The sequence below is a fragment of the Amia ocellicauda genome, chromosome 17, assembly GCF_036373705.1.
Source record: "Amia ocellicauda isolate fAmiCal2 chromosome 17, fAmiCal2.hap1, whole genome shotgun sequence".
NCBI classification, from domain to species: Eukaryota; Metazoa; Chordata; class Actinopteri; order Amiiformes; family Amiidae; genus Amia; species Amia ocellicauda.
Window position 1 is genome coordinate 13,789,125 of NC_089866.1, and position 14,148 is coordinate 13,803,272.

Sequence of the window (14,148 nt, forward strand, 5' to 3'; positions counted from 1 at the left end):
CAACAATGTGGTGAAATTCCCCAACAATAAAGCCTCCATTAGGGTATTGTGATCTGAGCTGGTCTGTGCTGTCTGCTAATGTAAGGCACAAGCCGGGCCTTTGGCTTTTTTACAAACAATAGGGTATGATTACTTCACTCAGGAGGAAATCAATGATGGGACAGTGCAAGCATGGCACCTGCCTGCTTAATTTCAGACCACTTTTCCTGTCCATGAGTGTTCCAGGCAGTCAGACAGAAACACAGGGGGGGGGGGCAGATTAGCAAACAGGACGTGTGGTTTGAGAGGGCTGTGGAACAGAAAACAACACACTGAAGTGCAGTTGTGTGTGCCGAGTGGTTAAATCTTTTTGAAAGACTAACTATACAGGTGCCTACACTGATATATTATGATGATGATGATGATGATGATGAAAAAAGGCAAAAAAAAGGAGCATAAGGAGAGTAATTGCTGGGTGTGGTATTTAAAGAAAATAATATGTTAATATGATGTGAATAATACCAGGATTGCCAGGAAATCTTGTTTTTGATCATGGAATTTGCAATGCAATTCAGTCACCATTGCTGTAACAGGAAACCTGATTAAAAATAATTAAACGGAGTGGCCTGAAAATGTATCACAATGAGCCACTGAGAGGGAGACTGAGAAACAGAAATTGATATAAGTTATTTAAATAAATCTAGGGGTTCCCTTCTTTTCTGAACTCTCTGAATAATGGTATACAGTTCCATAAACCGGTCCATAAATATTTGGACAGTGACACAATTGTCATCTTTTTGGCTCTGTACGCCACCATAATGGATTTGAAAGGAAACAATCAAGATTTTTTTTAAGTCTAGACTTTCATCTTTAATTTGAGGGTAGTTACATCCAAATGGGGTGAATGGTGTAAGACTTACACCCATTTTTATATGTGTTCCCCCCAATTTTAGGGTCTCAAAAGAAATTGGACAAACTAACATAATCATGAATTAAATTGTGACATATTCTGGAACCAGACAGTCTACTGATCAAAACAAGACCATCCACGTTTTGGTAAAAGCAACACACACCCGTAGAGAGCTCAAAATGTTCAGATGGAAAACTCTGATAGAACATCAAATAATATATACCAAACAAAACAAGTCTATTTGCAGAGAAATCCTATTGAAACTGAGTGATCTTGTGACCGTCTGAATGAGACCCCCCGCACTGCGCGTATACCCCCTGGGCTCTGAATGACAGCGGGTGACACAGAGACTGTAAATCGGATGTGTTTCAGAATGAAACACCCTGGTAGCCAAGAAAATAAGCTTTCAAATGATGTGTGCATTGTAGGAATTCAGTGTGACTTCTATGCACAGGAGCTGCATGTAACACTGACACATAATGCTTAAGAGGATGTAGTAACACAGTATATTTTTCAGTTTTTGGTATCCTACATTTTTTATTTAACCTCTGCCAGTTTACCGCTTACCTTTGTACCATTTCAGGTTATTCACTGGACTTGAACTGCTTAAATTTCCATAATAACTTGAAAAATGGGAGTGTTCTAAAACTTTTGACCAGTAGTGTATATGTGACAGCTCAGATACAACTGTGGGTGGGGGCAGGATTTCCTCCCACCAGCTCCTCACCACTTCACTGGACACAGTCAAGGTGCTGAAACAGGTCGCAATCAGCACTCTCACCAAAGTTGTACCTTGCCTTATTTAACTTCCCTTTCCTTCTTCTCTTCAGCAGACACACCAAAAACACACAAAAAAAAACACCCTACCTTGGAACACCCCGGTGATCAAAGTCTACTCATGGTTGCCTTTCTTTTGTTTAATTTATTGCAAGGGTGTCAGACTCCAGTCCTGGGGGGCTGCAGTGTCTGTTGGGTTCCCTTCAAGCCCAGCTATTGTCTTCTTAATTGGTCTAATTAACCAATTAACTGGATGAACAAAAAACAGCAGACACTGTGGCCCCTCCGGACTGTAGTCTGACACCCCTGGTTTATTGTGTTAGCTTGTTATTTTTGAATCCCGTCCCGAGCATTTGAAGATTCCTCTGCAAGGGGGATCTTTTTCTTGTTTCATTTTCCACTTTGCCCTAGCAAGTTATAATTAAAACACCTGGCAGCTATCACTGAACCCCAGTGTGTGTCACATCCTGTTACAGTAATACACCAATAAATCGGCAACTTGAGGTAGATTCACAATATAAGTCGACTTATAGTACTGACTACTGTGCAAACGTTTTAGACAGGTGTGAAAAAATGCTATAAAGTAAGATTGGTTTCAAAAATACACGTGTTAATAGATTATATTTATCTAAATCAAATCCATATTTGGTGTGACCACCCTTTGCCTTCAAAACAGCATCAATTCTTCTATGTACACTTGCACAAAGTCAGGGATTTTGTAGGCATATAGTCAAGTGTATGATTAAACAATTATACCAAACAGGTGCTAATGATCATCAATTTAATATGTAGGTTGAAACACAATCATAAACTGAAACAGAAACAGCTGTGTAGGAGGAATAAAACTGGGTGAGGAACAGCCAAACTCAGCTAACAAGGTGAGGCTGCTGAAGACAGTTTACTGTCAAAAGTCATACACCATGGCAAGACTGAGCACAGAAACAACACACAAGGTAGTTATACTGCATCAGCAAGGTCTCTCCCAGGCAGACATTTCAAGGCAGACAGGGGTTTCCAGATGTGCTGTCCAAGCTCTTTTGAAGAAGCACAAAGAAACGGGCAACATCGAGGACCATAGACACAGTGGTCGACCAAGGAAACTTACTGCAGCAGATGAAAGACACATCATGCTTACTTCCCTTCACAATCGGAAGATGTACAGCAGTGCCATCAGCTCAGAATTGGCAGAAAACAGTGGGACCCTGGTACACCCATCTACTGTCGGGAGAAGTCTGGTCAGAAGTGGCCTTCATGGAAGACTTGCGGCCAAAAAGCCATACCTCCGACGTGGCAACAAGGCCAAGCAACTCAACTATGCACAACAACACAGGAACTGGGGTGCAGAAAAATGGCAGCAGGTGCTCTGGACTGATGAGTCAAAATCTGAAATATTTGGCTGAAGCAGAAGGCAGTTTGTTCGCTGAAGGGCTGCAGAGCGGTACACAAATGAGTGTCTGCAGGCAACAGTGAAGCATGGTGGAGGTTCCTTGCAAGTTTGTGGCTGCATTTCTGCAAATGGAGTTGTGGATTTGGTCAGAATGAATGGTCTCCTCAATGCTGAGAAGTACAGGCAGTTACTTATCCATCATGCAATACCATCAGGGAGGCATCTGATTGGCCCCACATTTATTTTGCAGCATGACCACAACCCGGAAAATACAGCGACAGTCATTAAGAACTATCTTCAGTGTAAAGAAGAACAAGGAGTCCTGGAACTGATGGTTTGGCCCCCACAGAGCCCTGATCTCAACATCAGTGAGTCTGTCTGGGATTACATGAAGAGAGAGAAGCAACTGAGGCAGCCTAAATCCACAGAAGAACTGTGGTTAGTTCTCCAAGATGACTGGACCAACCTACCTGCCGAGTTCCTTCAAAAACTGTGTGCAAGTGTACCTAGAAGAATTGATGCTGTTTTGAAGGGTGGTCACACCAAATATTGATTTTTCTTCTGTTCACTCACTTTGCATTTAGTTAATTGATAATTATAATCTATTAACATGTCTATTTTTGAAAGCATTCTTACTTTACAGCATTTTTTCACACCTGCCTAAAACTTTTGCACAGTACTGTATATATTAAGGAACATCATTTAACCCCAAATAAAAGTATTTAAGTGATCTTTTCTGGGTTCGTTGGTAATGGCTCTAGATCCATACCAGAGAGTTGCACATTTAGGTTACCAATGATGATCCGAAAGCTAGACACTTTAGACTGCTTCGGGGGGGTGGGGTTGTACTCTACTTTTACTTAAGGAGTAGCTGCCATCTTTTACTTAACCCACAGGAACTGGGATCTACATCTGTAGTAATCCCCATGCTCTCAAGATTGAGACTGGATCATGGTTGCAAGTATTTTGTATGGTTAGTTTGGTTTCCGGCTCAAGCTAACCGGTCCCTCCTCTTCCTCCTTCCCTGTGCCTCCTCACCAGCCTTTTCCCCATTAACCCTTTCATGCCCAAAAATAGGTGTAGTGGAACTGCAAATCAGTTACCTCGCTAACATTATCCTTCTTTAAAATTATTGGGTTCATCTGCATTAAGTTACGCAATTTCAAGACAACTAATATAACACAAACTCAGTGTTTGGAGCTTTTTGATGTCTTGTAAATACTGCTGAGGAGTTTAGCCCCCTTGACACCCGGGAGCTAAAAGTGGTTGCCGAAATATAATTACTCCAATCATCTCTGACTTTTAATTAACTTGAATGGGTTCCCCAATGTGCTAGTAATTACTTGCCGTATTCATAACTGATCATTCTTATTTTAATTTCAATGTGGAGATTCACATTTTCACAGAGTTTAATTTCACCAATGTGTGCCACCCTGATGTGAGTGGGGGTGGGGGAGAGGGTGGTGGGAGGGATGTCTTGGAAACAGAATGAGGAATGTGCCAGTAATAGATGGTCAATTTCAATAACTATTGGAAAAGTGTTTGGGAGGGGTAGAGAATAACTCAGATGATTGACAATTAAAAGGGCAAGGGCTAGTACTGATTCATTGGAACTGTGGGAAATATTAGGCAAACTAATTCACCTAGTGAGAATGCAGATTAGCTGAACTATATGTTCAGCTTTTATGTAGTTTTCCCAAAAACAGTTAAACCTAAATGTTTTTCACTGACATCTTTATTTTGTTTTGATACATGATTGAAATAACCACAAAACTAACACACAGGGAAATCAATGTACTTACTCTTAAACTCCCAGTGAACAACTCCCAAAAAATCATTGTGAGCAGCACTAAAGCAGACCTAAGTTCTCCAGGCCTTCCTGTACTACATCCACACCAAATCCAAAAGCCACAACTGTTGACTAAGCCTGGTTTCACTTTGCTTTCTCTTTAATTGAAGTAAGAAACCACTCTAGTACAGCTACACTTTGGACATTTCATAACGTTTTGAGTTTATAGTAATCTGAGATGCAGAAACAAACAAAACAAATCCTATCTGTGCTGTATTACAGACAGCTGCATTAACACGGTGTTCACATTCTGGTTTAGTCGCAGCAGTAAATTTGGTAAAGATATAGTGAGGTTAATTTTCACTGGCATCTCTGACTTAAAGTGTAAGACTCCCTGCTGGGCTGCTGTGTGGGGCATTGGTCTCTGAAATATAAGAAGAGCCTGCTGAGATTCCTCCTATGTTTTTTATGTGTCTGTGCTTTTTGACCTTGCTGGAAACCTTAGGTAATTAAAAACTGCAGCATCAAGCTCCCAAGAGCCAGTTTTGATATCTGCATTCGTTAGACTGATGTGGAAAGAGCCCTCTCTCTCTGCCCTCCTCTTCTTCCATCAAAATTGAGGCTGTGCACTTTCTTCAATCCTACAATACTATCTACTGAATACTGTGCTTGGGTGAATAAGCTTTTTTTTATCATTAATTATTTAAAGTGCTTCAGAAATGTCTGGGGTACACGCTACCATTCTCTCTATCATTTAACAAAGTTTGCAGTTTACAAACCTGCAGACCTGCTGCTAGTAGTATTTTTTGTAGTGCAGAACAGAAGACCCTAGCTTGCAAGACTAAGTACAATTTCATTAATATCCTCCTCACAAATCCTAAGATCACAGCCATCAGCAATACAAATAGAAATTATTTCACCAGCAGTCAAATTTCCTGTTCCTATGTAGCCACACAGTAAAAGCTGAAATTGTACAATGAATGAAATGCAGCTCTCAAAGAAGGGAGAGTTGAATGAGTGCATATCCTAACTTCCTAATAAATATATGATGGAGAAGACTTCAACCAACTTGGGCCCCTTTCTTACAGAACCCTGAAGCACTCATTATGAATCTGAAAGGCTATACTCACAATAAGCCATCAGACTTAATACATCAGTGCATATTTCTGGTTTTGGCTCAGCACAACAGTATTTTAATGTTGTTTTACTTCTTTAAGAACCCTGTGAGGAAGCACAGCGATTTCGAAGACCTTTGGGAATGGCATACAATATCCCATGTTAACAACTATTGAATTAAAGTCCCTGGGAGTGTGTTGTTAATGTAGTATTGAAGCATCAAAGAGAGATCGTCTTTGGCAGAGCGATCTCATCTGTCTAATGTGAGCTCTGGTTTAGTGGGTCAGCAGCAAGGTCTGAAACTTCCCCCGACACTGCTTCATCACGCATCAGTGACTCCCGCTTTTCAGTGTGACCTATATGTGCCCGTATTCCCTTAAATCTACAGCTCTAAGTGCTGAAAGTGCATTTACACAAGGAGAGTTTAAATCATATATGCTGGCAGTATAGTTTGCTTTAATCTGCTAGACTGTAAAGTATTTCAAGGGCTGTCTCTAAGTGCTACTTTGGGCTACGACTGAAATTACAGATATGCCCAGTGCCCAGTTTTCTCATTCTTCAGTAGCTCTATGCTCCATATAAGATGCTTTTAAAATCCCAAGAGGACTTTTCGTTTTGAAATTGTCGACAATGATTAAAAAAAAAAGTTTTTGTTTGTTTCTGTGCAGATTTTTTATCTGATCAGCCAGTAAATGAGAAATCAATGCAAAACTAAATAATATCCCTTGGTTTTAGTCCCTTGGATATGTGACAGTGCTTCAGTATAAAAACAGTTTTGAGAAAGTATAATGATGATATAATCAGTGTAATTATACATTTTCAGGGTTCTGGGCTGATGATCAAGTCGACAATGTCTTTCTACAACAGTGGCTCTATTTCTTGGACTACGGTCCTGAAGGAATGAAAGCTATTGTGGCAATAGTGTCTGTAACTAAATAGGTGTGTAAATACTTATGTTCTCTTCAATAATATCTTAAAACATAACAGGTTGGCATATATATTAGTTTATTTCTACAGATCAAAAAGAAGACAAAAAACACAGGGTTATGTAAACTTCAGCTTACACATTCCAATGATAAAAGAGATAAATAAAGAGAGAAACCTTTGGCTTTTTTGGGAGGGGGTGGGCTCATTCTGCTCTCTGTTAGTCTTGGCCCAATAGGCGCAGATCGTTTTCCTGTCAGCATGACAATCGCAGGGCGCAGTGACAGACGTTGGCCCAGCAAAACAAACCTGTGAACTTTGAACTCACTGGCAGACTGGGCCATTTCCACAGCTAGGGTCCCCTGTGATTTCAGCTTTTGTTGAAACACAGAGGCCTTCGAAAAGGTTTGCTTTCTGTGCAATAAGAGAAGAATAACCTATGTGTTCCACAATCTGCAATCATTTTTCTCCACATTTCAGATTTGAATAATCAAAATGTGGCCACCGTTCTCATGTTTTTTTGTTTGTTTGCTTTTTTTCATGTTTCTGTTCAAAGTGTTCTTGTTGCTGCCAGCTATACACCATAAATGAATGGATTTCAATTATGAATAGAGGTTTCACATTAACCCTAATTTCTAAAAATAAAGCACATGCATTCTGCACGTTTTGTGTGCTTGTAATTATAATAAGCCTGGGCACTTTGAAAGTGATTGAAAAGTAACATAATTACAAGCTTTCTGTAATGGATTGTTTTTAATTATATTATTAAAAGGAACAACTTGCAAATACAGGACATGTTTGACCACATTCTAGGCATTTGTAACTAATATTTGACCAGTCACTTTAATTATCACTTAATTACACCGTGTAACAATTTTTTGTTCCTGGGTAGTAAGTGTTATTGCTTATCCCTCAAAAGTATAGAAATTGGCTATTATTCCCCACAAACTTTGCTTTTGTGACCAGGACAGTGATATTAAGAAATTGACCTATAAAGTTAGAAAAAAACAACATATGAATCCAAATTAACATGTATTTATACTAAAGTAATACAAAAATGACTACAAAAGATTTAGAAGTGAGTAGTTTTTTGGGATTTACAATTATACTTTAAATACTGTATAATCGTAAATCTTGAAGAACTACTCACTTCTAAATTATATGTATATGTGAATTACAGTGAAAGGTTATGTTTGATAAGATTGCATTCTTATACACCATAATTCACTGGCAGTTTCCAACAGTCCTGGTCCTTGACCTGTTAATCCGCAGTTCTGACTCTCCAAAGCATCTGGGCAAGTCATTATCAAAGGTCAAGGTGACTACTGTGCAGAGAAAATACCAGCATTTTTTTTTTTTTTGCATTCCAGTCTTTCATTTCATTATTCTTTTAATTTTAGAATGATTTTACTTTAATTCTGTTTCAGTTTCAAAATATGATTTAGTTTTTATGGTTATTATTACACAGTAATTAACTGAATTCAAAACCTAAGCATCAGGGTTTTAAGTTGAATCCAATGATCAGGTTAACTCTTGCTTCCAAAATACTTTCTGATAACCTTTCCTCACATTGTGAAAACTCAGATGCAGATGCTTGTGCACACAGTTCAGGATTTTTCCTGGCAGTTCATTTTGCACACACTCCTGTATCTGTTTTGATTAGAGAGTCAGAATCACAAAGCGAGCACTCTCTTCGTCTGACACCTGTTGTTTTTGAAGGTTCAGTATAAAATACTATGGTAGGCAATATAATACACGAGAGCTAAATCACACCATGCTGACACTTGTTATTGTTGACTGAGTAGAGGAAATGTATTGAAATTAGTCAGGTGATTGACAGGAGCATGAGCCAATTGTGCAGTATTGTAGAGTGATCTATTCAACAGTGAAACAGTAATAACATTACACAAATATCTTGTGTGATTATTATAGTGTTACAAATTTTCTATTGGTAAAGGAAATTGTTATTTTTAAGTTTTTGGCCAATTTTATTTAAGTTTTCCTTAACTGAAAACACACTTGCCAATGGCTTCTGTCTTTGTGTAATGCTGTTCTTTTATGGTCCATACTCAGGAGTAGAGGAATGTCCCCCACCACATTTTAAGCCCATGTCTGAAGGTCTAGGGCCTGGGGGAGGATCTCCTTCTGAAAGAAACCTCCGTCTGCACCACTGCCTGCTCACAGTGACAGGCAAGGTGCTCAAAAAGGGGATTAAACATAGTGGGCAGCAATGGGTAGGCTAACGAAATGGGTTGCAAAGAAAAATATGTATACAATATGTGTACAAGCCATGAATCTCTGATATAGTAGTGAATTGTAGAATACTGAATAGACAAATATAGCTTAAAGAAACTTAAATCAGTTGGAATGTAAAATTACATTATCTGTGATAACAACAAGCAAGCTTATTGTGTAACTTACCATAATAACTGCTTTATAACTACAAAATAAAAACATATCTTATCCTCTTATTTGCATCAGTTTTCAATAACCTTTTTTTCTAACCCAGCCGGCACAGAGCACAAGATGATATATGAAATGGACAGGATGTCAGACCATCACAGTGCAGCACATTCACATAATAATAATAATAATAATAATAATAATAATAATAATAATAATAATAATAATAATAATAATAATAATAATAATAATAACAATAACAATAATAAGAAGAAACATGTAAAAATAAAATAAAATAAAAACTACAATTCACCTTAAACTGTTAACTAAATGAAAAGGATGAACTAAATATGATTTCTACAAATGCTGAACCACCTGGCTTTAACATACACTTTGAGCATGAAAGAACTCTGGGGTGTCACAATTCTGTCACTAGCTTCTATAGATTTGCTGCTTAACAGGAAAGTAGAGAGAGCATAAAGGCTTCTACAGATAAAGATGTCTTCCAAAAATAGATACACAGGATTGTTTTAATTTAGATTGTACTGCAGCTCCATTCTTAGCGCCCTTTATTTGTGGTTAAAAAAATGCTATCACTTGGCTATAGACAGTTACTGTGGTAGTCACATCTCTGACATTAACCAGCTAATGTTCTCTGCATCAAAATATACTTTTAGACCAAAGTTTATATTCTAATGTTAGAAATATAAGCAGAAAATATTGTACTGCAACAAAGAGGTAGAAATAAATTGGTATCTTGTTGCTGTTATTCTTTATCTAGCAAAACTTTGTAAACTGAACCAATCTTAAATTACATCACCCTGAGCCCCCACCCAGCACCCAATTCATCTTATTAAAAAAAAGAAAGAAAGTAGAATTCACTGAAACTTGAATACATAGCAAAATACACCGATCAGCCATAACATTATGACCACCTGCCTAATATTAAGTAGGTCCCCCAAAACAGCCCTGACCCGTCGAGGCATGGACTCCACTAGACCTCTGAAGGTGTGCTGTGGTATCTGGCACCAAGACGTTAGCAGCAGATCCTTTAAGTCCTGTAAGTTGCGAGGTGGGACCTCCATGGATCGGACTTGTTTGTACAGCACATCCCACAGATGCTCGATTGGATTGAGATCTGGGGAATTTGGAAGCCAATTCAACACTTGTGATTCATCAGACCAGGCCACCTTCCTCCATTGCTCCATGGTCCAGTTCTGATGCTCATGTGCCCATTGTAGGCGCTTTCGGCAGTGGACAGGGGTCAGCATGGGCACCCTGATCGGTGTATGTTATAGTGTGTATTTTACATTCCTTGCAACCAGCACTACGTTGAAAGTATTCAACTAACAAGGGATTTCACACTGAATTATTATTTTATTTATTTTTAAAGGACAGAGCGCAACTTGTTCTAAAATGGGAAAGGCAACATTGTCTGGGGCTAATATTTAGTAGGATCTTTTAATGTTGTGGCTACAAGAGTTGCCATTTCATCCAGAAATACTAAAATATTATGCCATGGGCTCACAATCTGTGTGGGAAATTTTATCCAAGAGTAATATATGTTCAAACTGCACAATTTACAGAGCTTTTTGACTGATACAGGTTCTATTTCTGTGGGGAAACTGAATATAATTTTGGTATAAAACTATTAAGTTCCTGCTGATATCTTCCTTTAATCACAGACTAACCAGCTGTCGTTATCTTAGATACATCTTCAACTCGCAAAGCTATAGTGCAGGGAATGTATTTCATTAAACCAAATACACCCCTGCAAAGAAGTGTTAAGGGACAAGCTTCTCAGTGTTCTAGAGACACTCCTTTTATCTGCAGTAGGAGGGTTTTTGTAGGGTTATATGACAATATGTGGACTGACATTAAAATGTAAAAGAGGAGGAAAAGCAGCTTGACTAATGTAGAAAATGGCAGGATGTGACTCACACGCCTTTTGTTTATGTTAAAGTACTAGGAAGGGTTTCAGCGTCACAGTTTTCTGAATTGCACAGCTATAAGCAGCTGACGACAAGGTGCATCAGTCTTTAAATTTGTATTGAAGGCACTCAGTGGGAATCAGTCCTCGTCATCAGGTGCCAAAGTGGGATTACCTACAGCACATTCACAGACATGCTGGTATAGATTACTCAGCTACCAGTGCATACAGGCCCAACACACCTCCAAATCAAGGCCATTTCTCAATCTAGGTACCATGTTACAAAATCTATCTGCACAAGGGAATGTCTCTCTCCTGAGATTAAGTTATCCAAACCTGCTCTTGATATTCTCACATTAGAGTAAAGTAACACATCTTTTTTGCATTTTTAAATCTTTCTACAGTCTACAATTAAACTATATATATTGCTGTCTCTGTAAAACTGCTGTGAATGGGACTTTTGCCCTGGAGGAAGTAAACAAGGCTGTTGGATAACTTTCCTCTTTCTCCCTCTCTAATCAATTGATGCAACCCTGTTTGCAGAACATGAAAGGTCAATAAATAAAGAACAGAAATGCAGTATCCGAAATGCTTTCCCGCTAATAACAGACAGCATTTTGTTTGTTTTCAAACGGACATAAGCTCTTAAAAGAACACTCTATTGGTTATAGTCACAAGCTATAACATAATACTAGGACCCGTATAATTATTGTGACACAGGAATAATGCAGTATGTAATGCCACCTTTGTTTCTGATTATTTCAGCAGAGAAAACAATAGGCAGCTGCTGACACCATTCAAGTAATACTCGATCTGTTGTCATTAAGGATTACATACTGCAACACTATACTTTCCCAAAATCAGTTTGTAATGTGCAGATGGCTGTAAGATACTGCATATAGATAGATTTTGGTCATGGTGATTTCTCCTTGACTGCTTAGAAGGTCTCCATAGTGACATCTGTATTGCTTTATGTATTCACATTGAAATTAAAGTTCCTACACAACAGCACAGTATAATTAAAAAATATAGCAATTATAATATTTTACCTTGAGCTTCTTAATAAAGGGTGTTTCCAGTTTTCAGCTATAGTATATCCTGGTATATTATGGCAACCACCGGTCTCTATTTTAAAAAGGCGTTTGATACGAGCGATATATATGTGGCGTAACAAGAGTTAGGCTAAGGTTATGCTGAGGAGAATGTCATATCCAGTGTGAAGCATGATGGCAGATCTGCTTTGCATTGGGACTCTTATGCATCATCCGCTGCGGGTTCCCTTCATAGCACTAAGGAACGGAGGGAAAATATCAAGATATTTAAGCCAATTAAACTTGGTCAAGCTCAAGCTTGGTCACCAACAGACTAGCCAATAATGATAACGATTTGAAGTACACAACAAGTCTATGACCAATTAGTTATAGAAGCACAAAATGAACATTTATGATGGACCATAACAATCTCGATATAACATTGCATAGGATCAAAAAATATCACATGGGAATACTTGCAAATGAGTATTAATGTAGTCGGCAGCCTGCTCAGGTTTAATTTTGTATGTGCTGTCAGCTAGTCTCTTTGCTGTATCTTTTTAAAAGCAAACTAGGAGGATAATGCATAATCAAACTGAATTTCAAACCCCAAGGAGCTCTCAGGAGAGAACATTTCAGCAGTTGTGATATACACTGTCACATACATGTACATGCTGTGAATCAACAGACACATTAGCAAGACAGTGGATTTTCCAAATCTAATCATGGGAAGAGGATGCGAACATGAGAAAACATTAACATTATGCCTTAGCTGCAACTGATCTCTCTTTCTGGATATACTTAAATTAAAAGATGGAAATCTATTTAATTTAAAATGCAAACCATTTTTTGGAATGTGCACCACAGTATATATGTAATAAGAATTGTAGACCATGAATATATATAGACAGATAGCCCATGGGTAATTTTCATTACTGTGTTGTGTTTTAACAGGCTTCTGATTTTTGACATTCCTACAGGAGAATATATGTTGACCTGAGGGCTGTTCTTTCTTGGTTTTCCTTTGAACTCTCTTTACATTTTTTGGCTAGATAATTATCATTCATTCTGTGTTCTCATAGATCACCTACTGAAAATTTTATGTTCAGAGATCAGTTAAGACAGACACCTTATTTTTTAAAGAGGTAGGAAACCCTTGTATCTTTTGAACTAATCAAAATTATAGCAATTACCTAGTCTAGGACCTGGTACTGGAATAAAGTGACTAGATATTTTTTGTTTAACTGTCTTTCTTTTCAATAAAACTTTGTGGCAGATACTTATAAATGTGAAGAGGAAAGGCTTCTGACCGGGGACATTATTTTGGGTGTAGCAGGATCCTGAAGGTGTGTATAGGAAAGCTGGCTTTTAGGTTGAGTGTCAGGGACACCCTATCCATTTCCTTAGCAGCACTGTGCAACAGGAACTCACACTCATCAGTCTAATTACAACATTAAATATGGTGGGACATGAATTACAGAACAAACATCTTTTGTTACTAATTCTTAAAAATATATTTTTTATTTTCATATTTTGAAGCTGATGGAGCAATGTATTGAATTGTACTTTCAATATTAAATTAAACAATCATAAACTAAAGACTTATAATCTAATAAATAAATAAAGCAGACCAAATTACTATGGTAAATATATGCAGTGATGTTTTTTTTCAGGTCCACATATTCAGCTAATCTTTATTGCATTGTATACTATGAAGTCATGAGAATGTCTAATTGAAGTAAAGGAATATGAATTCCAGATGTTACTGTAAATTATTGTATTTTCTAGTTACAGTAAACAACACTACAGCCTGCTGTACATAGCTTCTTCATATGCTAGAATGACTCTGTGCATGTCAGTCATCTTATTTTTTTAAACTACTATTCATTCAATATTCTGTTA